Below are 26,131 nucleotides of genomic sequence, written 5' to 3' on the forward strand. Positions count from 1 at the left end.
AATTCTGAAGGCCCAACTAAGGTCATCTTTCAGTATGCCTCCAGCCCTCAATGACAGAAAATTTCGGGACAACATAGGAATGGCAATAGGAGATTAGTGGCCCTCGCAAGACTATAAAAAATTCTGATGACTAGTAACAATACACATTACAGACGGCCAACAAAAGACGGGCCAATTCACAAAACATCCATTATGCCCCATAAGGATTTCCTTCAAATGGTAGATGGTGTTCATTTGGCCCAGATAGCAGCAGAATCCACTTAACCGCCCATAGCAATGACTGCCACACACCCTCTACCTCAAAGGGACGAGGAGGCATGATGAGCTATATTTCTCTGCTGCTTGCATACACTGTTCAAAGAACAAGTGTTTTATCAAGCAACTGCCACAACAGAAGATACAGCTAGAAAAACCAAAGGGCCTTTGTTTATTTCATTTGGAAAATGGGGGGTGAGGCTCAAAAGTGTGAATAAAAAAAACATGCTGCTAACTAATTGCGTTATATGGGTAAACAAGTCTCTCTTTCAGGAAATGGAAAAGACTGATGTGTGTTTCTACATCACCGAAAAAATATCTGACACAGAATTCCATGTTGATACGGCCACATGTAAGTCGCTTGTCTCCGGTACCCCAAATGAATGATTGAGTCCAGCTCCCAAAACTCTCCTTCTGTCTTCCACAAACAGTGCATCGCTAAAGATACTTGGAACCAGAAACATGTAAGTAGCTTTCACCGGCAAACCATACGGTTGGACATTCATCACGTCAGATGTCACCTTTGCAGTACTTCAAGCAGATTTCCTGAAGGCACATGACATGCTGGTAGGTGTAGTCTGACAGCAACAAGCTCCTCACCAGAATCAGAAATCCCTCGCATCCTTCGGGAATTTCCTGAAGCATTCAAGAACGACTTTCAGCATGACCTTATGCCCCCTACAAAACAACACATCAAACATCATATTGCCACAGAGGGTCCCCCAGTGCACGCACAATTCATACAGCTGGCTTCAGACAAACTAACCCACACAAAGCAATCATTTCAGGGCATGGACCAGGTAGGAATCTCCCAAAAATCCTCGAATTCGTGGCCATGTCCTCTACACATGGTGTCTAATGAAGACGCATAGGGTGACATTGTGGGGACTACCGGGTACTTCGCATTCAAACAGTACCAGACAGATACCCTCTTCCTAACAGCACGGGTAACTGACCTACTAGATGATTTGAAAACTGAACTCCTCAAGTCCTGTTAGTGGAAGATGTTAAAAAGACAGCAATCATTGCCATCCTCAGGACATATACTTTTAATTACAGCTGTTTTGGCATTTGAAATACAGGTGCCATGGCAACATTCTGGGACCTGTACCTCCTAAGCTGAAATTTGAACATTCTACAATGGTAGTTAGGAAAACTCTTCAAAACAATTCACCAAATTTATTATAAACATTTCAGAGAAGTAAAAATGCAATAAATTGTCTATTCCGATTGCTTGAAGGTGGTTATATCTAGGGGTAATTTCCAAACTACTTTCAGCTTTTCCAACCTCACCTGTATAAACAACAAAAAGGAATATATCAAAATATAATAAAAGAAAGGAAATTATATAAATCCAATTTGAACAACGTATATATGAATAAATCGTAAATTGCATATATGATCTATATAAACCTAATAAGCCATTACCGATAATGTTGGAAGTGCTCGCCAATGTAAGAAACAGGGAATTTATCCTCGGACTAAGCCACTTCAATTAAACATATGGATAAATGATATCCTGGAAAATGAAATACATTCCGACATCAAACACTGTCCTGAGGCTATAAATATAAGCAATATAATTTTGTATAATGTACTCACTATAACATTCACCCTTCGAATTAAATCTTAATATAAAGTCTTACCAATAATGTAAATAAGAAAGATGAACGCAGGATGATAACCCAGGACGACCTAGCTTCACCAATTATACCTAAGCGAAAGTATTGTACAAGTATCAAAATTAGTTTAATAGTACACAATATATATATCTATCAGAGAGGAAGGAATTTATTTTAATACTGGTGCTTTGAAGGCTTAAGGCAACGGATAATGATTACCATAAAACATTACGAAACCCCTAACAATGCTTGGTTCTCACCTTTATCCATGCAAGCTATGAGACGAGTCGAATGCCCTCGAAGTTTAAAATTTCATGCCGAAGGAAGCTCAGAGTCCAAATTAAGGGAAGTTAGATCATGTTGAATAACTTCGTCAATGCGGAAACACTTGAATTGCTCAACCCAAACATCGTACGGTAAAATAGCAGCACAGCACAAATTCAATAATAAAAATCTTGTAGCACGAATCTAGCAGCTCAAATCTTCGTGCCGAAATACTGCCAGTGAAGATATGGACGGTATGGTTTGCTAGGCCAGACTGCCTTGGGTATATCCATGAACCTCCCAAGTAAAGAGAAAATGGCATGATTAGCAGGCTTGTTAGCTAATTACTTAGCTCGTAGTAAGCAAGCAGGACTTAGATGGTACCAAGCATATAAATGTAATTCAACTAGTTATTTTAATAGTTTAAGAGAAAAGTCCTCCTTACTTCAATAAATACATATATACATATACTAATAAACAAATGTAAGAAATCTTAATTTCCGTTTAGTCCACGGAAGAGGATGAAGATTTTTCAAAGGTAAAAAATCTTCATCGCTGTAAATGAACATATGAAATTAGAGCAACACTTTTCTTGTTCTTTCCTCACTTATCGTAGCAGCTTTTCTTTTAGGCCGTGCGGAAATTTTCTTTCTAACAGCACCAGGAACATTCTTAGTATCAGTATTACAAACTATATCATCAGTAGTATTACTCTCAAGGAAAGGAATTATTTGACTTGCATGTAACTTGCTAATCTTTTTAGTTTTCCCTTTCAGTACAGTTACTTGGGTCGCCTCTCCCAAATCATTACTTACAACTTCGCGAACTATTCCTTGGGGATAATTACTCCTTTTACTTCACAAGAACTACATCTCCTGGCTTTATCAATGCATGAGAAACCGGACGATACCTGTCCTTTTGGTCAATAGCTTGATATAATAAATTACCTAAAAACTCATTATGATAAATATTATTAAGATTTTTTTTAACCTTGCACAACTCCTGGCAACTCCTCTCTATGTCTCTGGAATCAAAATCTGGATCTTGTGGAATGCTCTGCAATTCAGGAATCAAATTTAAAGAAGACAGCTCATACCCTCTGATCAAATGTTCAGGGGTGATTGGTTCAGGAAGAGAATCTTTACTATCATTTCTAACAACTTCCTTAAAAGCTATGGGACGTCTATTAGTGAGATGGATCACATTACATACTAAAAATTCAAAATCCGAATAGGATAAAATGTTATTCTTTATTGCTCCAAAAATTAACCTTTTTACCATTTTAACGCACACCTCAACCATAGATCCCAACTGACTAGCACCTTTGGAATATTGTTGAAAGGAAAGAGGGGCAACATTATTTTCTTCAAAATAAAGCAGAGTTTCTGGATCCCTGATAAATGAGGTAATAATATTAGCTCCGGCTACAAGCTGCTATCCCTGATCACTAATGCACAACTGAGGGATCCCATACTCCAAGCAATGCATCTGAAAAGCTCTTAAAAATTCACATACAATTAAACTTTTAACTATCTTCATATTAATTGCTCTAGACCAAGTACAAGTCAAAGATAATAACCATACTTTATGTGTCCCACCACTAACTTTAACTGAAAATGGACTAAGATAATCTATAAATATATTGGCAAAAGGTACATTAGGTGGATTACAACGGAAAGCTCTATAGGAATTCTGATTAAGTTTAATGCTACGACTATTGAACCGACGGCAATGAACACACTGCTTCAAAGCTTTCTTAACAGTAGAAAAATGTTTGGGTATGAAATAATTTCTTCTTAATTCGGTCAATACGGCATAACTACCAGAATGAAGTAATTTATCATGAGCATTCATTATAATAAGTCTTGTGAGATAACTATCATTAGGCAGTAGAATGGGAAACTTTTTATCTTTGTTTAAATACCACTTCTTAAATTTACTTCTTACTCTAAGTAAACCTTGCTCATCAAAAAATATGTTGAACTTTGTCACAATAGAAGGAATGTCTTTAATAGGCACATTAACTTGACTGAAATATTCAAAAACCTCAGGAAAATGTTTCTTCTGCTCAAAAGATATCAATAAATTAATGGCTTGAGCAAAGTAGGGAGTACTAGAATCATCATTATCACACTTCAACCCTGCTCTGACTTTCCATTTCTGGACACACATCAAAACTCTCCGATATACTAGCACTAGTCTCCTAAAAGTGGAAAACTTGTTAATATCAATGAGAGGCTCCGCACTGGACAAAAGCACAGAAAGACCATGGGAACAATTGCTCTCTTCACCAATTTCAAATGCTGGTATTGAGACTGATAGCTCTGGAATATTGGCTTCATCCAAACTAGGTCCTGAAAAATAATTTGAATTCATAAGTTGATTATACGACACACATCTTGTCACCAAATCTGCAGGATTTGCCTTACCAGAAACAAATTTAAAAGTAACAGGAAACATTTCACACTTTCTCTGAATATTATGAATCCTGTTGCGAACAAATGTTGTGTGTTTATTCATTTTATCTAGTTTAGATGCAGATGCATTAAGCCAATATAAAGCACAAATGGAATCTGTATATAAAGTCATATTCATAATCTGTAGAGGCTTCATGCAATGTGACCCAGACAAGTCATTGAAAATTTCCATAGCACATTCTACTCCCAAACTTATTGCATTTAACTCAAGGGCTGGTATCGACTTGCCATCTAGCTGTTTATTAACTAGCCTATTCTTGGCATGAACGAAGCTAAGCTTATTAGATTCCTTATGAAGCAAATAAAGGACACATCCATATATATCACGACTGGCATCTGTAAACACTACAATACTATATTCACCATTACGAGGACCAACAGATCTAGAAATACGTAAAGGTGCTGCTCTGTTACACTGCTTCGAAATATTTTGCCATTCCTTCTGCAACTCCTGAGATAGTATTTGATCCCATCCAAGTTTCTTTCGACACTGTAATTTATGCATAAATAATCTACACCTGTTAAATAATGGCATATTAAATCCAAAGATATCGAACTGGGAAGCAATCGTTTGCAATATGGACCTTTTAGTCTTAGCTTCAGCATTTAGATTAATGGGCTTTGTAAATATCTCATCAGAGTACCTATCCCATGTTAGACCGAACAGTTTATTTATTTCAGGAGTGACTACTTTATTCTCTACATCAATTACATCCTGTAAATCCCTATCATTAGTGACAATCTGCTGAACCTTGAAATTGTATGGCTCAAAAATACATGGAATCTGTTTATAAGCCCAATATAAACTCTCTGAATCATTGAAAGTGACAGCTCCATTATCCATATATATAAGTGAATATATTGAATGCTTCAATTCAGACAACATTGACTGGTCAGATGCTTGTGCAACTAATATGTAATACAGAGATATCATAAGTAAAAATGGGCTGCATCTTAATCCAAACGGAAGCCTAACATTCTTGAATGCAACCAAGGAAAAATCTCCCTTACTAACATTCTTGTACCAGTAAAACAGTAATCTAGCTTGGTCAGCTTCACTTAAAGCAAGCATATTAAACGCCTTCTGCAAATCAAAAACTAACAAATTCTTATCAAACCGTAAATTAAGGAAAGATGATGACAATTTCTGATTCAAAATAGGTCCTGAAAACATACACTGGTTATGTGATAAATATGTGCTTTTAGAAGATTCCTTGAGATTAGACAAAAACACTACCCTACATTTAGTCGACTCTCTGTCTGGCTTAAAAATAGGCATATGAGGCAAAAAAGAGAAGTAGGGATGTTCAGCCTTGTAAACCTCTAAATCATATATTGGCTCAATGATACCCAACTTAATCTGCTCTTTAAAAGTTTGATCAACTAATTGTAAATGACCTTCATTCTTCCTGAGTTTCTTAAGGTTTGACTTAAGTATGAGCTTAGATAACACCTCATTTTTAGAAATTAAATGAGACACTTTGGTATTCCATGACAAAGGAACTTCTATCCTTCCGTCAGATCTTCTACTAATCTGTTTTAAAGTAAATTCAGTTAACTTTTCGTCAAGGTCTGTATTAGTTTCACAATAATTCATTTGATCATAATTCAAGAAATATTTGCACTCAGATTCGAGAATTTGATCAGTGGCACGCTGCAATTGTCCCTCCAAAATATCACCCTTATCATTAAGGACTGAAAAAAATGTATTAGTAGTAAACCCTGATAGGCAATTTTCTTCCAAAATATCAACAATATTGCTAAGAAAAAAAGAATTGCTATAAACATGGATATTTGAACAATTAGCTTCCTTACTTACTGATAAACAAGCTCCCAATCCCCCATCTGTACCTCTGAAATTGGCAAGCAAAGCTTCAATATTACCAGTGAGCATTATTCCTGCTTTAGATTCAATGTACACAGAGGGACTCACATTACCAATCACTATCTCTTTTCCTGTTAGGCAACTGAAAGAATCTGTGCCCAGCAAAAGATGCACATTATCAATTTTCCTCAAATTACTATTCAACAATTTATCAGCAAGTACTAACCCTTTACTGTGCACAGCTTCAACAAGTTCACCAAGAAAGGGTAACTCCAAATTAATGCTTATCTCCGGAACCACAATTGCCGAAATATGCTCCACTGAATCTCCAATCCTAAGAGGCATCTTAATAACTTTAGTACAGTACTTTTTACTCTCATTAAATCCCTTGACAGTGAGCTCAATGTTTGAGTGAACAATTTTAAACTTTCGTGAATTTGCTAATCTAGCAGACACAAATGTACTCTGAGAACCGCTGTCCTTCAAACCCCTATAGACACTATCATTGTCCTCAAGAGAAAAAGTAAATGTGGGCAATATGGAATTCGTCGAATACTGTTGGGTTACAGCAACTCCACTGCTAGCCTCCTGTTTGGCATTAGAATTATGTTTATTAGTCCGAGATGATCCATCCCTTGCAGATTCTGACACACAAAGGTAACTCATGTGTAACCATTACAATTTATGCAACGCTTTTTAAACCTAAACCTACACTCGCTAGACATATGGTTTAACATTCCACATTTTACACAACCTCCGAAAGACTCAATTATGTGAACTTTTTCTGCAGGAGTAGAGAATTTTTGACATTTATTAACATAATGATTAGTTTCCTTACTATCACTTCTACTACAAAGGAGACAGTTTGGTACAGAAGATTTACTTTCCATTACTTTAGTTTTAACGGCCAAACTATCAGTACTGTCTTTAACAGGAGTATTTCTGAACTTATTTCTGAACTTAATCTCTTGAGGAGTTTTACATTTAGTACTTTCGTACCTCTCACTAGCATTGAAAAAATTATCAAGAATATCATCCAAAGAGGGGTGAGTTTTCGTGGTGATTTGAACCAAGTGACTCTTGAAATTATCATTAATACCACGCCAAGCAAAAAACCTTGTAAACTCATTAGCATCAATTTTTAACGTCCTAACAGCCTCGCAAATAGTTCTCAGATTTGAGATATATATGAAAGGATCATCCTTCTCTCCAAGCTTAAGATTCAACAATTTCTGGATGGTAGAATTTATTCTAGCTTCTTTAGAAGCAAAAGCTGAAACCAACAACTCCTTGGCATCTTTATAAGATTGCTTGTCAGCTTCTAAGCTATACAACAAATACGTAGCCCTACCATCTATTTGCTGTTTTAGTAAGAGCAACAAATCCCTATCTGGATAACTAAATGCGCTGGTTGTGTTTTCAAACTCGGTTATGAACCTTAAAAAATCTTCCCCTTCTCTACTACTAAATTTTGGAAGAGGAGCTGTGGGCTGCTTAAGCAAGCTTCTAGCAGTATCAGTTACATTAGAACAAGGATTTGCAGGAACATCAAGCAAGGGCAATAACCTTTCAATTTTATCCAAATAATCTTGACATGAATTTAATTCAGTTTCCAAATCAGCCTCGATAACAGTTTCTCTATCAAAAAATTTCTCAGCTATAATCTTACTATCGAGATCAGACAACTTTTCCTTATAATGTAAGAGAATAGCTCTCTCAGACAAACGCTCAGAAGGATTAAAGGAATCATAATTATTAACATTATTAAAACATTCAGTGACCTTTTTCCTAATAGTCTTCCGCTGACCTACAAATACCTGTAACTTATTCATAATTAACAAAATATAACGAGCTAGAAAAGAAAATTGATTATTGGACTCTGAGCAACCCTTAAACACAAGAAATTTACTCCGGCAAATTCGGCAGTCTCCATCAAAGCCCCACGTTGGGCGCCATAAGCTGAAATTTGAACATTCTACAATGGTAGTTAGGAAAACTCTTCAAAACAATTCACCAAATTTATTATAAACATTTCAGAGAAGTAAAAATGCAATAAATTGTCTATTCCGATTGCTTGAAGGTGGTTATATCTAGGGGTAATTTCCAAACTACTTTCAGCTTTTCCAACCTCACCTGTATAAACAACAAAAAGGAATATATCAAAATATAATAAAAGAAAGGAAATTATATAAATCCAATTTGAACAACGTATATATGAATAAATCGTAAATTGCATATATGATCTATATAAACCTAATAAGCCATTACCGATAATGTTGGAAGTGCTCGCCAATGTAAGAAACAGGGAATTTATCCTCGGACTAAGCCACTTCAATTAAACATATGGATAAATGATATCCTGGAAAATGAAATACATTCCGACATCAAACACTGTCCTGAGGCTATAAATATAAGCAATATAATTTTATATAATGTACTCACTATAACATTCACCCTTCGAATTAAATCTTAATATAAAGTCTTACCAATAATGTAAATAAGAAAGATGAACGCAGGATGATAACCCAGGACGACCTAGCTTCACCAATTATACCTAAGCGAAAGTATTGTACAAGTATCAAAATTAGTTTAATAGTACACAATATATATATCTATCAGAGAGGAAGGAATTTATTTTAATACTGGTGCTTTGAAGGCTTAAGGCAACGGATAATGATTACCATAAAACATTACGAAACCCCTAACAATGCTTGGTTCTCACCTTTATCCATGCAAGCTATGAGACGAGTCGAATGCCCTCGAAGTTTAAAATTTCATGCCGAAGGAAGCTCAGAGTCCAAATTAAGGGAAGTTAGATCATGTTGAATAACTTCGTCAATGCGGAAACACTTGAATTGCTCAACCCAAACATCGTACGGTAAAATAGCAGCACAGCACAAATTCAATAATAAAAATCTTGTAGCACGAATCTAGCAGCTCAAATCTTCGTGCCGAAATACTGCCAGTGAAGATATGGACGGTATGGTTTGCTAGGCCAGACTGCCTTGGGTATATCCATGAACCTCCCAAGTAAAGAGAAAATGGCATGATTAGCAGGCTTGTTAGCTAATTACTTAGCTCGTAGTAAGCAAGCAGGACTTAGATGGTACCAAGCATATAAATGTAATTCAACTAGTTATTTTAATAGTTTAAGAGAAAAGTCCTCCTTACTTCAATAAATACATATATACATATACTAATAAACAAATGTAAGAAATCTTAATTTCCGTTTAGTCCACGGAAGAGGATGAAGATTTTTCAAAGGTAAAAAATCTTCATCGCTGTAAATGAACATATGAAATTAGAGCAACACTTTTCTTGTTCTTTCCTCACTTATCGTAGCAGCTTTTCTTTTAGGCCGTGCGGAAATTTTCTTTCTAACAGCACCAGGAACATTCTTAGTATCAGTATTACAAACTATATCATCAGTAGTATTACTCTCAAGGAAAGGAATTATTTGACTTGCATGTAACTTGCTAATCTTTTTAGTTTTCCCTTTCAGTACAGTTACTTGGGTCGCCTCTCCCAAATCATTACTTACAACTTCGCGAACTATTCCTTGGGGATAATTACTCCTTTTACTTCACAAGAACTACATCTCCTGGCTTTATCAATGCATGAGAAACCGGACGATACCTGTCCTTTTGGTCAATAGCTTGATATAATAAATTACCTAAAAACTCATTATGATAAATATTATTAAGATTTTTTTTAACCTTGCACAACTCCTGGCAACTCCTCTCTATGTCTCTGGAATCAAAATCTGGATCTTGTGGAATGCTCTGCAATTCAGGAATCAAATTTAAAGAAGACAGCTCATACCCTCTGATCAAATGTTCAGGGGTGATTGGTTCAGGAAGAGAATCTTTACTATCATTTCTAACAACTTCCTTAAAAGCTATGGGACGTCTATTAGTGAGATGGATCACATTACATACTAAAAATTCAAAATCCGAATAGGATAAAATGTTATTCTTTATTGCTCCAAAAATTAACCTTTTTACCATTTTAACGCACACCTCAACCATAGATCCCAACTGACTAGCACCTTTGGAATATTGTTGAAAGGAAAGAGGGGCAACATTATTTTCTTCAAAATAAAGCAGAGTTTCTGGATCCCTGATAAATGAGGTAATAATATTAGCTCCGGCTACAAGCTGCTATCCCTGATCACTAATGCACAACTGAGGGATCCCATACTCCAAGCAATGCATCTGAAAAGCTCTTAAAAATTCACATACAATTAAACTTTTAACTATCTTCATATTAATTGCTCTAGACCAAGTACAAGTCAAAGATAATAACCATACTTTATGTGTCCCACCACTAACTTTAACTGAAAATGGACTAAGATAATCTATAAATATATTGGCAAAAGGTACATTAGGTGGATTACAACGGAAAGCTCTATAGGAATTCTGATTAAGTTTAATGCTACGACTATTGAACCGACGGCAATGAACACACTGCTTCAAAGCTTTCTTAACAGTAGAAAAATGTTTGGGTATGAAATAATTTCTTCTTAATTCGGTCAATACGGCATAACTACCAGAATGAAGTAATTTATCATGAGCATTCATTATAATAAGTCTTGTGAGATAACTATCATTAGGCAGTAGAATGGGAAACTTTTTATCTTTGTTTAAATACCACTTCTTAAATTTACTTCTTACTCTAAGTAAACCTTGCTCATCAAAAAATATGTTGAACTTTGTCACAATAGAAGGAATGTCTTTAATAGGCACATTAACTTGACTGAAATATTCAAAAACCTCAGGAAAATGTTTCTTCTGCTCAAAAGATATCAATAAATTAATGGCTTGAGCAAAGTAGGGAGTACTAGAATCATCATTATCACACTTCAACCCTGCTCTGACTTTCCATTTCTGGACACACATCAAAACTCTCCGATATACTAGCACTAGTCTCCTAAAAGTGGAAAACTTGTTAATATCAATGAGAGGCTCCGCACTGGACAAAAGCACAGAAAGACCATGGGAACAATTGCTCTCTTCACCAATTTCAAATGCTGGTATTGAGACTGATAGCTCTGGAATATTGGCTTCATCCAAACTAGGTCCTGAAAAATAATTTGAATTCATAAGTTGATTATACGACACACATCTTGTCACCAAATCTGCAGGATTTGCCTTACCAGAAACAAATTTAAAAGTAACAGGAAACATTTCACACTTTCTCTGAATATTATGAATCCTGTTGCGAACAAATGTTGTGTGTTTATTCATTTTATCTAGTTTAGATGCAGATGCATTAAGCCAATATAAAGCACAAATGGAATCTGTATATAAAGTCATATTCATAATCTGTAGAGGCTTCATGCAATGTGACCCAGACAAGTCATTGAAAATTTCCATAGCACATTCTACTCCCAAACTTATTGCATTTAACTCAAGGGCTGGTATCGACTTGCCATCTAGCTGTTTATTAACTAGCCTATTCTTGGCATGAACGAAGCTAAGCTTATTAGATTCCTTATGAAGCAAATAAAGGACACATCCATATATATCACGACTGGCATCTGTAAACACTACAATACTATATTCACCATTACGAGGACCAACAGATCTAGAAATACGTAAAGGTGCTGCTCTGTTACACTGCTTCGAAATATTTTGCCATTCCTTCTGCAACTCCTGAGATAGTATTTGATCCCATCCAAGTTTCTTTCGACACTGTAATTTATGCATAAATAATCTACACCTGTTAAATAATGGCATATTAAATCCAAAGATATCGAACTGGGAAGCAATCGTTTGCAATATGGACCTTTTAGTCTTAGCTTCAGCATTTAGATTAATGGGCTTTGTAAATATCTCATCAGAGTACCTATCCCATGTTAGACCGAACAGTTTATTTATTTCAGGAGTGACTACTTTATTCTCTACATCAATTACATCCTGTAAATCCCTATCATTAGTGACAATCTGCTGAACCTTGAAATTGTATGGCTCAAAAATACATGGAATCTGTTTATAAGCCCAATATAAACTCTCTGAATCATTGAAAGTGACAGCTCCATTATCCATATATATAAGTGAATATATTGAATGCTTCAATTCAGACAACATTGACTGGTCAGATGCTTGTGCAACTAATATGTAATACAGAGATATCATAAGTAAAAATGGGCTGCATCTTAATCCAAACGGAAGCCTAACATTCTTGAATGCAACCAAGGAAAAATCTCCCTTACTAACATTCTTGTACCAGTAAAACAGTAATCTAGCTTGGTCAGCTTCACTTAAAGCAAGCATATTAAACGCCTTCTGCAAATCAAAAACTAACAAATTCTTATCAAACCGTAAATTAAGGAAAGATGATGACAATTTCTGATTCAAAATAGGTCCTGAAAACATACACTGGTTATGTGATAAATATGTGCTTTTAGAAGATTCCTTGAGATTAGACAAAAACACTACCCTACATTTAGTCGACTCTCTGTCTGGCTTAAAAATAGGCATATGAGGCAAAAAAGAGAAGTAGGGATGTTCAGCCTTGTAAACCTCTAAATCATATATTGGCTCAATGATACCCAACTTAATCTGCTCTTTAAAAGTTTGATCAACTAATTGTAAATGACCTTCATTCTTCCTGAGTTTCTTAAGGTTTGACTTAAGTATGAGCTTAGATAACACCTCATTTTTAGAAATTAAATGAGACACTTTGGTATTCCATGACAAAGGAACTTCTATCCTTCCGTCAGATCTTCTACTAATCTGTTTTAAAGTAAATTCAGTTAACTTTTCGTCAAGGTCTGTATTAGTTTCACAATAATTCATTTGATCATAATTCAAGAAATATTTGCACTCAGATTCGAGAATTTGATCAGTGGCACGCTGCAATTGTCCCTCCAAAATATCACCCTTATCATTAAGGACTGAAAAAAATGTATTAGTAGTAAACCCTGATAGGCAATTTTCTTCCAAAATATCAACAATATTGCTAAGAAAAAAAGAATTGCTATAAACATGGATATTTGAACAATTAGCTTCCTTACTTACTGATAAACAAGCTCCCAATCCCCCATCTGTACCTCTGAAATTGGCAAGCAAAGCTTCAATATTACCAGTGAGCATTATTCCTGCTTTAGATTCAATGTACACAGAGGGACTCACATTACCAATCACTATCTCTTTTCCTGTTAGGCAACTGAAAGAATCTGTGCCCAGCAAAAGATGCACATTATCAATTTTCCTCAAATTACTATTCAACAATTTATCAGCAAGTACTAACCCTTTACTGTGCACAGCTTCAACAAGTTCACCAAGAAAGGGTAACTCCAAATTAATGCTTATCTCCGGAACCACAATTGCCGAAATATGCTCCACTGAATCTCCAATCCTAAGAGGCATCTTAATAACTTTAGTACAGTACTTTTTACTCTCATTAAATCCCTTGACAGTGAGCTCAATGTTTGAGTGAACAATTTTAAACTTTCGTGAATTTGCTAATCTAGCAGACACAAATGTACTCTGAGAACCGCTGTCCTTCAAACCCCTATAGACACTATCATTGTCCTCAAGAGAAAAAGTAAATGTGGGCAATATGGAATTCGTCGAATACTGTTGGGTTACAGCAACTCCACTGCTAGCCTCCTGTTTGGCATTAGAATTATGTTTATTAGTCCGAGATGATCCATCCCTTGCAGATTCTGACACACAAAGGTAACTCATGTGTAACCATTACAATTTATGCAACGCTTTTTAAACCTAAACCTACACTCGCTAGACATATGGTTTAACATTCCACATTTTACACAACCTCCGAAAGACTCAATTATGTGAACTTTTTCTGCAGGAGTAGAGAATTTTTGACATTTATTAACATAATGATTAGTTTCCTTACTATCACTTCTACTACAAAGGAGACAGTTTGGTACAGAAGATTTACTTTCCATTACTTTAGTTTTAACGGCCAAACTATCAGTACTGTCTTTAACAGGAGTATTTCTGAACTTATTTCTGAACTTAATCTCTTGAGGAGTTTTACATTTAGTACTTTCGTACCTCTCACTAGCATTGAAAAAATTATCAAGAATATCATCCAAAGAGGGGTGAGTTTTCGTGGTGATTTGAACCAAGTGACTCTTGAAATTATCATTAATACCACGCCAAGCAAAAAACCTTGTAAACTCATTAGCATCAATTTTTAACGTCCTAACAGCCTCGCAAATAGTTCTCAGATTTGAGATATATATGAAAGGATCATCCTTCTCTCCAAGCTTAAGATTCAACAATTTCTGGATGGTAGAATTTATTCTAGCTTCTTTAGAAGCAAAAGCTGAAACCAACAACTCCTTGGCATCTTTATAAGATTGCTTGTCAGCTTCTAAGCTATACAACAAATACGTAGCCCTACCATCTATTTGCTGTTTTAGTAAGAGCAACAAATCCCTATCTGGATAACTAAATGCGCTGGTTGTGTTTTCAAACTCGGTTATGAACCTTAAAAAATCTTCCCCTTCTCTACTACTAAATTTTGGAAGAGGAGCTGTGGGCTGCTTAAGCAAGCTTCTAGCAGTATCAGTTACATTAGAACAAGGATTTGCAGGAACATCAAGCAAGGGCAATAACCTTTCAATTTTATCCAAATAATCTTGACATGAATTTAATTCAGTTTCCAAATCAGCCTCGATAACAGTTTCTCTATCAAAAAATTTCTCAGCTATAATCTTACTATCGAGATCAGACAACTTTTCCTTATAATGTAAGAGAATAGCTCTCTCAGACAAACGCTCAGAAGGATTAAAGGAATCATAATTATTAACATTATTAAAACATTCAGTGACCTTTTTCCTAATAGTCTTCCGCTGACCTACAAATACCTGTAACTTATTCATAATTAACAAAATATAACGAGCTAGAAAAGAAAATTGATTATTGGACTCTGAGCAACCCTTAAACACAAGAAATTTACTCCGGCAAATTCGGCAGTCTCCATCAAAGCCCCACGTTGGGCGCCATAAGCTGAAATTTGAACATTCTACAATGGTAGTTAGGAAAACTCTTCAAAACAATTCACCAAATTTATTATAAACATTTCAGAGAAGTAAAAATGCAATAAATTGTCTATTCCGATTGCTTGAAGGTGGTTATATCTAGGGGTAATTTCCAAACTACTTTCAGCTTTTCCAACCTCACCTGTATAAACAACAAAAAGGAATATATCAAAATATAATAAAAGAAAGGAAATTATATAAATCCAATTTGAACAACGTATATATGAATAAATCGTAAATTGCATATATGATCTATATAAACCTAATAAGCCATTACCGATAATGTTGGAAGTGCTCGCCAATGTAAGAAACAGGGAATTTATCCTCGGACTAAGCCACTTCAATTAAACATATGGATAAATGATATCCTGGAAAATGAAATACATTCCGACATCAAACACTGTCCTGAGGCTATAAATATAAGCAATATAATTTTGTATAATGTACTCACTATAACATTCACCCTTCGAATTAAATCTTAATATAAAGTCTTACCAATAATGTAAATAAGAAAGATGAACGCAGGATGATAACCCAGGACGACCTAGCTTCACCAATTATACCTAAGCGAAAGTATTGTACAAGTATCAAAATTAGTTTAATAGTACACAATATATATATCTATCAGAGAGGAAGGAATTTATTTTAATACTGGTGCTTTGAAGGCTTAAGGCAACGGATAATGATTACCATAAAACATTACGAAACCCCTAACAATGCTTGGTTCTCACCTTTATCCATGCAAGCTATGAGACGAGTCGAATGCCCTCGAAGTTTAAAGTTTCATGCCGAAGGAAGCTCAGAGTCCAAATTAAGGGAAGTTAGATCATGTTGAATAACTTCGTCAATGCGGAAACACTTGAATTGCTCAACCCAAACATCGTACGGTAAAATAGCAGCACAGCACAAATTCAATAATAAAAATCTTGTAGCACGAATCTAGCAGCTCAAATCTTCGTGCCGAAATACTGCCAGTGAAGATATGGACGGTATGGTTTGCTAGGCCAGACTGCCTTGGGTATATCCATGAACCTCCCAAGTAAAGAGAAAATGGCGTGATTAGCAGGCTTGTTAGCTAATTACTTAGCTCGTAGTAAGCAAGCAGGACTTAGATGGTACCAAGCATATAAATGTAATTTAACTAGTTATTTTAATAGTTTAAGAGAAAAGTCCTCCTTACTTCAATAAATACATATATACATATACTAATAAACAAATGTAAGAAATCTTAATTTCCGTTTACCTCCCCCCCCATTCTGAGGGATACAGATATCTTTTCACTATCAACTGGAGCATCAGATAGCTCCAGGCAACACCTGTCAAACAACAGAAAGTGAAAAGCTTAGTAAAACCTCTTATCAACTAGATCAGCAAACTTGGAGTTCCCTAATACATGTATAGTGATCAATCAATCAATCAATATACCAAGGCACTTCCCCCAATTTTGGGGGGTAGCCGACACCAACAATGAAACAAAAGAAAAAGGGGACCTCTACTCTCTATGTTCCTTCAGCCTAATCAGGGACTCAACCGAGTTCAGCTGGTACTGCTAGGGTGCCACAGCCCAACCTCCCACATTTCCACCACAGATGAAGCTTCATAATGCTGACTCCCCTACTGCTGCTACCTCCGCGGTCATCTAAGGCACCGGAGGAAGCAGCAGGGCCTACTGGAACTGCGTCACAATCGCTCGCCATTCATTCCTATTTCTAGCACGCTCTCTTGCCTCTCTCACATCTATCCTCCTATCACCCAGAGCTTTCTTCACACCATCCATCCACCCAAACCTTGGCCTTCCTCTTGTACTTCTCCCATCAACTCTTGCATTCATCACCTTCTTTAGCAGACAACCACTTTCCATTCTCTCAACATGGCCAAACCACCTCAACACATTCATATCCACTCAAGCCGCTAACTCATTTCTTACACCCGTTCTCTCCCTCACCACTTCGTTCCTAACCCTATCTACTCGAGATACACCAGCCATACTCCTTAGACACTTCATCTCAAACACATTCAATTTCTGTCTCTCCCTCACTTTCATTCCCCACGACTCCGATCCATACATCACAGTTGGTACAATCACTTTCTCATACAGAACTCTCTTTACATTCATGCCCAACCCTCTATTTTTTACTACTCCCTTAACTGCCCCCAACACTTTGCAACTTTCATTCACTCTCTGACGTACATCTGCTTCCACTCCACCATTTGCTGCAACAATAGACCCCAAGTACTTAAACTGATCCACCTCCTCAAGTAACTCTCCATTCAACATGACATTCAACCTTGCACCACCTTCCCTTCTCGTACATCTCATAACCTTACTCTTACCCACATTGACTCTCAATTTCCTTCTCTCACACACCCTTCCAAATTCTGTCACTAGTCGGTCAAGCTTCTCTTCTGTGTCTGCTACCAGTACAGTATCATCCGCAAACAACAACTGATTTACCTCCCATTCATGGTCATTCTCGCCTACCAGTTTTAATCCTCGTCCAAGCACTCGAGCATTCACCTCTCTCACCACTCCATCAACATACAATTTAAACAACCACGGCGACATCACACATCCCTGTCTCAGCCCCACTCTCACCGGAAACCAATCACTCACTTCATTTCCTATTCTAACACATGCTTTACTACCTTTGTATAAACTTTTCACTGCTTGCAACAACCTTCCACCAACTCCATATAACCTCATCACATTCCACATTGCTTCCCTATCAACTCTATCATATGCTTTCTCCAGATCCATAAACGCAACATACACCTCCTTACCTTTTACTAAATATTTCTCGCATATCTGCCTAACTGTAAAAATCTGATTCATACAACCCCTACCTCTTCTAAAACCACCCTGTACTTCCAAGATTGCATTCTCTGTTTTATCCTTAATCCTATTAATCAATACTCTACCATACACTTTTCCAACTACACTCAACAAACTAATACCTCTTGAATTACAACACTCATGCACATCTCCCTTACCCTTATATAGTGGTACAATACATGCACAAACCCAATCTACTGGTACCATTGACAACACAAAACACATATTAAACAATCTCACCAACCATTCAAGTACAGTCACACCCCCTTCCTTCAACATCTCAGCTTTCACACCATCCATACCAGATGCTTTTCCTACTCTCGTTTCATCTAGTGCTCTCCTCACTTCATCTATTGTTATCTCTCTCTCATTCTCATCTCCCATCACTGGCACCTCAACACCTGGAACAGCAATTATATCTGCCTCCCTATTATCCTCAACATTCAGCAAACTTTCAAAATATTCCGCCCACCTTTTCCTTGCCTCCTCTCCTTTTAACAAAGGGGCTAATTTCACGTCAGTTCTATGGAGTTCTCTTGCCGCCAGCCTCGGGACAAAATTAAACCAAATGACGGAATACAAAACCCTGGAGCCAATGGTATGGTCAAGCCGCTCGAGAGTTTCCATCACTACCTTAAATTGGCGCTCACCGCCAAATGTCGTGATTGAAGGGAAAAAAAAAAGGATTTACCATGGATCCTATTAGGATTGAGAATAGCCCCACACACAGCCTCAACTCTTCACCGGTGGAAGCACTCTACAGTCAATCGTTAGCTATAGCCTATACCCACAGACGTATTTCTCGACCCAAATGAGCTGACCATCCCCTTCAATGTCCGTAAAGCAATAGAAGAAATTCTTTCAGCAAGAAAAATGGGCATCTCAGATAAGAAATCCTACGTCTCACAGATTTAGAATGTAGTAAATGTGTATTTTTCAAAATCGAATCCCACCAACACCCTGTCATCCGTATACTCGGGACCTCGCCGCATACTACGGTGAAAACAGAGGTGCTATAAAATGTCAGTAGAATTGCTTCATCTGACATTTCGTAGACAGGCTTAAACCACTATACAGTACATCCCAGAGCATGCTCCTCCCAGCGTCTCACAGCAATATTCGGGTCACCAAAACATGATATGTTATGGATGGCAAGAAAATGGACATTGAAGGTATTTTTGTTTATTCCAGGAACGGCGGCATTTATTTTTAAAACTGAAACTAATACTTATTAAAGAATATTGGAATCTTTCAATTCAATTTGAAGTATTCAAGTGGTTCTGTATCATTAAATAAGATATATTCCAAGTGTTTACCAGGAATGCCGAAACACACCTGAGTAGTAATCTTTTACCTTTTTAGTTATTAAATATTCCCTTCTACCTTTCTGCTTGCAAGGAGTGACTACACGTCAGATTGCTATGTAAATAAATCCTACGAGCTGCAAAATTGTAAGAGCCCAAGTCTGACTGGAAGGGACAGGCAATCCACAACAAGAAAAAGTAAATAGATTTATTACGGGCTTGCAAGATTGCAAAAGCCTTTATCTGCCAGAAGGGCCAGCCAGTCTACAAGAAGGAGAAGAAGAAGTAAATATGTTTATTATGGGCTGCAAGATTGCACGATCCCATGTATGGCCAGAAGGGCAAGGCAATCTTCAATAACAAAAAGTAAAAAGATAAACTGTATTCCTGGTTGTAAGATTGCAAGAACCAGTGCGTGCATGGTAGATGAGTCAAGCCTTCTACAATAACAACATAAAAATAGAATCAGGAAAATAGAACACAACTGCTTGGCTATGAAGATGTTCGCTAAACTCTTATCTCATAAAGGAAATGCTTGATCAAAATTTTTTATATTTTTTTTTTTGCAATAGTCAGAAGGTATTCCTAGTTATATGATTTTTTTTCTCTGTTTTACGTCATGTAGTAATTTATGAAGTATCCACAAGTATTGGTTATAAAATCATATACCTGGCAGATATATACTAATGACACACTATAGAGAAATGATGCCGTGTCCCTCCTCCTGTTTGCTTTAGGCATTATTATTATTATTATTATTATTATTATTATTATTATTATTATTATTATTATTATTATTATTATTACTTAAGCTATAACTCTAGTTGAAAAAGCAGGATGCTATAAGCCGAAGGTCTCCAACAGGGAACAATAACCCAGTGAGAAAAGGAAATAAATAAATTACAAGAGAAGTAGGGAAAAATTAATATAGAATATTTTAATTATTATTATTATTATTATTATTATTATTATTATTATTATTATTATTATTACTTAAGCTATAACTCTAGTTGAAAAAGCAGGATGCTATAAGCCGAAGGTCTCCAACAGGGAACAATAACCCAGTGAGAAAAGGAAATAAATAAATTACAAGAGAAGTAGGGAAAAATTAATATAGAATATTTTAATTATTATTATTATTATTATTATTATTATTATTATTATTATTACTTAAGCTATAACTCTAGTTGAAAAAGCAGGATGCTATAAGCCGAAGGTCTCCAACAGGGAACAATAACCCAGTGAGAAAAGGAAATAAATAAATTACAAGAGAAGTAGGGAAAAATTAATATAGAATATTTTAATTATTATTATTATTATTATTATTATTATTATTATTATTATTATTATTACTTAAGCTATAACTCTAGTTGAAAAAGCAGGATGCTATAAGCCGAAGGTCTCCAACAGGGAACAATAACCCAGTGAGAAAAGGAAATAAATAAATTACAGGAGAAGTAGGGAAGCATTAATATAGAATATTTTAAGAACAGTAACAACAATAAAACATAATTTTCCTATATAAACTAAAATGAGAAACATATGTCAGCCTGTTTGACATAAAAGCATTTACTGCAAGTTGTAACTTTTTAAGTTCCAGCGATTCAACTGCCTGATTAGGCATATCATTCCACAACTTATTCATAGGCTCATAACGGGAATAAAGATTCTAGAATGCTTCTCCTTATGATGGAGAAGACATAGATATTAGAATTAAGTGCATATTAGGTATTGCGAACAGTATGGTACTGTCTGGGAAGATCTGAATGCAAAGGATGGTCAAAGTTATGAAAAATCTTATGCGACATGTATATAGAGCTAACTGAACAATGTCGCCAGAGATTAATATCTAGGTCAGGAATAAGAAATTCAATAAACTGCAAGTTCTTGTCCAATGAATTAATGTGAGGATTATTATTTTAAGATCAGACAGAAGAACACTACTCAAAACAAGGCAAAATAAAAAAAATTAAAACACTTCTTCAGAATATATTGATACCGAAATTCATAGGACTTTCTCAGTAAGTCATTTTTTGTGCAAATGAATAAGAAACAGACCAATATATTTGTTAAAAGTAAATTTGCTATCAAGAATCACAGTAGAATTTTAAGAGTCGTATGTAGTTAAAGAAACATCAATGCTGACATCCCGACGTGGAGGAACCACAATCATATATATTTTGCGTTTTGTTAGAGTTGGACTTAATGCTCCATAATTTGCACTTTGCAAATATTTTTAGTTAGATCTCTATTAAGGGATTCAGCAATACAAGATTCATATTCATGAGATGGAATTGAAGCAAAGAGAGTAGCATCATCTGCATATGCATATACAGGTCGTGTATATAGTATGAAAATAATGGGCCAAGAACACTACTCTGAGGAACACCAGATATCACATTTCTATACACACTATGGTGCCCATCAACATCAACAACTGAAATCTATTACTCAAAAACTCAACAGTCATGCTAAGAAAAGACCCACCCACTCCCAACTGTTTAAGTTTTAAAACAAGGCTTCATGATTAACACAGTCAAAGGCACCACTAAAATCAAGGCCAATCATAAACTTCCTAACCTCAATAAATGGATTTCTTTATAGCATTGGAGATTGTAAGAAGGTAATCACATGCTCCAAGGCCTTTACAAAAGCCAAATTGCAAACTAGGGAGCAGATGATTACCTTCATCATGTCTATTTAAACCGTTTGCCAAAAGACGTTCAAAAACTTTAGATATGGTGGCGGGGGTATGGAAATTGGGCAGTAATGTGCTGAACTAAGGGTACCACAAACACATTTACATAATGGAGTAACATTACCAATTCTCCAACAAGTGCTAAAAGACCCTCTTCTTTTCTTGCTAACTTGTTGAAAATAACATATCTTAGGAGTTAAGAAATCAGCAGTCTTCATAAAAAAAAAACAAAGGAAAAATGCTATTCGGGCCTACACCTCCATAAGCATCAAGGTCCATCAAGAGTTTAGCTAGTTTATCTTCAGGCAAAGAAGAATGAGGAAGATCGAGTTTCTCATTACCCTACTTGCTGCCAAACACATCAGCCAAGAGAGTTGCCCTTATCCTTTGAACAGTGATTGACTGAGCCATCTGGTTAAATAAAGGAGAAACTGTGTCTTTGCAACGTCTCTTCGCTTTGGACTTCTACAGTCGACCCCCCCCCCCCCCCCCCGCCCTATTCTAGTGCCGGGCCATATGGCCCAAATTCCATGAATCCATCCAACCATCTATATTTATGAAGTCCAACTGTCTATGAAAGGATTTACACTGAAGTAGCCGATCAGTATGCGACACAAAATGACTCGTTTAACGCTAGAGGCCATTTTGCGTAATGTAATCGTGGTAAAACTGTATAATGGCCCTATTCCTGGCAATAGTGCTGTCTTCGATGTACCTAAGCTTGAGAGATGTTGTAACAGTACTATAAAACACCACGAGCTGTTCACTTGAATTTTAATTTCATATTTACATTTAGGTTTTTATGTAAATCTTTATTTGGTTAGTTTAGTTGTATTCAATTGTTATTTTTAGAATATACAAAATATTGATGACAAGTTTATGAATGACTTTTAAACCTTATGAGTTAGGAATGAATAAGTCTTGATTCAAATGAGAAATGGTTAAATTAGAATAATAATAATGGTAGTAATGATAATGCCCTTTCTTACGTTTTTATGCAAAACACACAAGTATGCATATGTACTCTTGCAACAGCGATGACTTGACAAATTAGTTCGCAGAACTAAAGGGTTTGAAGGCCTTGAAATGTGTAAACAAAAGGAATGTGTAGCGAACAAAGCAAAATCTCATTATTCCTAAGTTAGAATGACTGGAAACTTAAATGGAATGGTCAAAATCACGAATAGGCCTTCGTTTTCACCTCAAGGGTTAAAATTATGAATAGCAATAAAAAGAGTGAAATACTTGAGCACAAATTATATTAATCCTACTTACATTGTTTAAATGTGACCGATTCTCACCCATGTTAATTTACCAGTCTCCATTGTGTAATTTTAACCACAATTATAAGTCCTCGGTATCCCATTCTAATTCTCCAACCTTTGTTCTCAGACTACCAGTCCCAAGCTAATGATGACTTCAATTTTCAACCTCTGGCTGTCGGTCCACTATTATAGTATTATTACTGTAGAAGTATTCTCAAATTTCTGTTACTGTAATAAAAACTTCTCAGAATCGTTGTTTATATCAGTTAAAGACTTTTTCTCCTTTTAATGTCTAGGATATGAATACCATAGAATGAAATGATCATGCGACAAAAGAAGGAATGAACCTTAGATTATGGAAGTGTAGTAAAATGGAGGTAGAAATTCTAAATAGGTCTCTCTCTCTCTCTCTCTCTCTCTCTCTCTCTCTCTCTCTCTCTCTCTCTCTCTCTCTCTCTCTCTCTCTCTCTCTCTATATATATATATATATATATATATATATATATATATACAATCTAATGAGAAATAGGCTGTAGAGGTTTATTTTTCTTGAAATTAACAAACAACACTATTACTGCCAGGTTAACCGTTCTGTTTTTTTTTAGAATGAAATAATGATATGCTGTACAGCGAGCCCAGCTTTAACGTGTGATGGTCATTCACTAGGTTTTTGAACTTTAAAAAATGGGGAATGTGAATTTAGAATTTGAATTAAGAAAATTGAAAGAGGTCGGGGTCGGAGGTTAAAGAAAATCAAAGCCAAAGTTGGCTGTTGACGTCTTAGTATTTCGCAATTCCCAATTTGTGTATTATAATCACATCCTAAGAGACGAATTTCCTACCATCAGATGCTAGTTGCTGAATATTTCATAGAGGTGGAGGTTGAAAACCAATGTCTTTCATGTTTATGATGGTGATTCTACATTTCGTCTTGAGCTACTGATTACCTGTAGATATTTTCTGCATCTGCATGGGAAGAGTCAACAGTGTCCTAAAAGTTTAGCTTTGGTCAGCTTATGTTATGGTATACAGCCTGCAGATTGTCAAGGCGTTAGTCAAAATAGTGTCCGCTGAGGCAGCACTGCTGAACACACGGCGATTTCTTTTAAAACCATCCGTAAAGTGTCATCCGCTTTTTCCTCATTGGTGGAATTGTTGCGGAACATACCGAACAGTGATCATCTGGTACGGTGTCCTTGCCTATTTTTGGTTCACCGGCTCACTCCTTGATGTCTGAAGAATGGATGCCTCCACCTAGTTTATTGGTACAATTTTTGTGGATATTTTGGTGGAGTCGTATTCTTTCCAAATGCAAAAATAGTGCGTTTCTCAACTTGAAGAATAAAATGATGGTGCATCCTCCAGATGAAGAAATACTATAATTGGAGATTTACTATGAACAGAGAAATCATGAAAAATTAATGCATGCAATGATATACTGTACTAGCTGCGAGGTTTAATTTTTATGTTTATATTTTTTCCTGGAATTTTTCCAAGTCTCGCCCGCAATGCTATAACCACAAACAGTTGAAGTTTTATCATATTTTTATTATTATTATTACTTGCTAAGCTACAGCCCTAGTTGGAAAAGCAGGATGCTATAAGCCCAGGGGCTCCAACACGGAAAATAGCCCAGTGAGGAGAATCTGTAAAGAATAGTCTAGACTATTCAGTGTATGTGTAAGCAAAGAGAAAATGAACCGTAACCAGAGAGAAGGATCCAATGTAATACTGTTTGGCCAGTCAAAGAACCCCATAACTCTCTAGCGGTAGTATTTCTACTGGTTGAAGACTGAAGTCGCACCAGGTTCTAGTTGTCGTCCTTTTTGGAAAAGGCCGAAAACTAATTGTATGATCCTCATCGGCATTCATTCACTTCAGTGTCTACAATGAAAGAAGCACTGCTTCTCATCCATTCTGTCAAATGGTTAGGGAAAGACGAGCTAATGAAGTCATACATATTTATAAAAAGAAATATAGAAAATGTGCAGCAGCGCCAAGCGATTATTGAGAAATATTCGCCTTCACTAAAGGGGCCGAAAATAAGGACATCAAGATTATCTGCCCTTTGTTAAGAAGTAAGAGGACAATTTACATGGCAGTTTATAACAAATTCATGACTGATCCAAGGTATCACGACAATAAACGATGGTCATATCTTAAACGTGGGTAAAATGTACTGTGGTAGCACCTCCAGAAGTGACCAACCATTGATATCTATGTATGCAATAGTCTTTTGAAGAGCTAATGAATTTCATTATTTAGTCAGGTTATATTCGGTAAAAATCATTGCTGCTTTTGTTTGAGGATCGAATGGATCTTGTAGTTTTCCTGGTGGGACCAATTACAATTCTGGCTAATATTCAGAGTCGTAAGATTTTCATCTCTTGGAATTTTAAAACCAAGTATTTTAAGCACATATCCGTTTCATTATTGAATAGTATGTTTTAAAAATGTATAATGTCACTATAAAACCGTAGACAGTCATATTTTGTGTCATTGTATTAGGTATTTCTCATAGCTAGTGTAGTAATCAATTTTCAATTAAAGATGCCTTGTCTGCACACTT

General features: G+C 36.0%; 3 long non-coding RNA genes across 3 annotated transcripts; all 3 read right to left on the minus strand.

Annotated features, from left to right (window-relative positions):
* Nucleotides 1–1,396: 1,396 nt before the first annotated feature.
* LOC137644599 (uncharacterized) lies at nucleotides 1,397–2,190 on the minus strand. The gene is made up of 3 exons (XR_011045165.1): nucleotides 2,138–2,190; nucleotides 1,902–1,969; nucleotides 1,397–1,774 (listed from the first exon to the last, which is right to left on the minus strand). It is a non-coding gene; the product is annotated as an uncharacterized lncRNA (long non-coding RNA).
* Nucleotides 2,191–8,061: 5,871 nt separating this feature from the next.
* Nucleotides 8,062–9,218, minus strand: LOC137644605 (uncharacterized). The gene is made up of 3 exons (XR_011045166.1): nucleotides 9,166–9,218; nucleotides 8,930–8,997; nucleotides 8,062–8,802 (listed from the first exon to the last, which is right to left on the minus strand). It is a non-coding gene; the product is annotated as an uncharacterized lncRNA (long non-coding RNA).
* A 5,895-nt stretch (nucleotides 9,219–15,113) lies between these two features.
* On the minus strand, nucleotides 15,114–16,694 carry LOC137644612 (uncharacterized). Its single transcript, XR_011045167.1, has 3 exons — nucleotides 16,194–16,694; nucleotides 15,958–16,025; nucleotides 15,114–15,830 (listed from the first exon to the last, which is right to left on the minus strand). It is a non-coding gene; the product is annotated as an uncharacterized lncRNA (long non-coding RNA).
* Between the last annotated feature and the right edge of the window lie 9,437 nt (nucleotides 16,695–26,131).

Source organism: Palaemon carinicauda, chromosome 1 (assembly GCF_036898095.1).
Source record: "Palaemon carinicauda isolate YSFRI2023 chromosome 1, ASM3689809v2, whole genome shotgun sequence".
Classification (NCBI taxonomy): domain Eukaryota; kingdom Metazoa; phylum Arthropoda; class Malacostraca; order Decapoda; family Palaemonidae; genus Palaemon; species Palaemon carinicauda.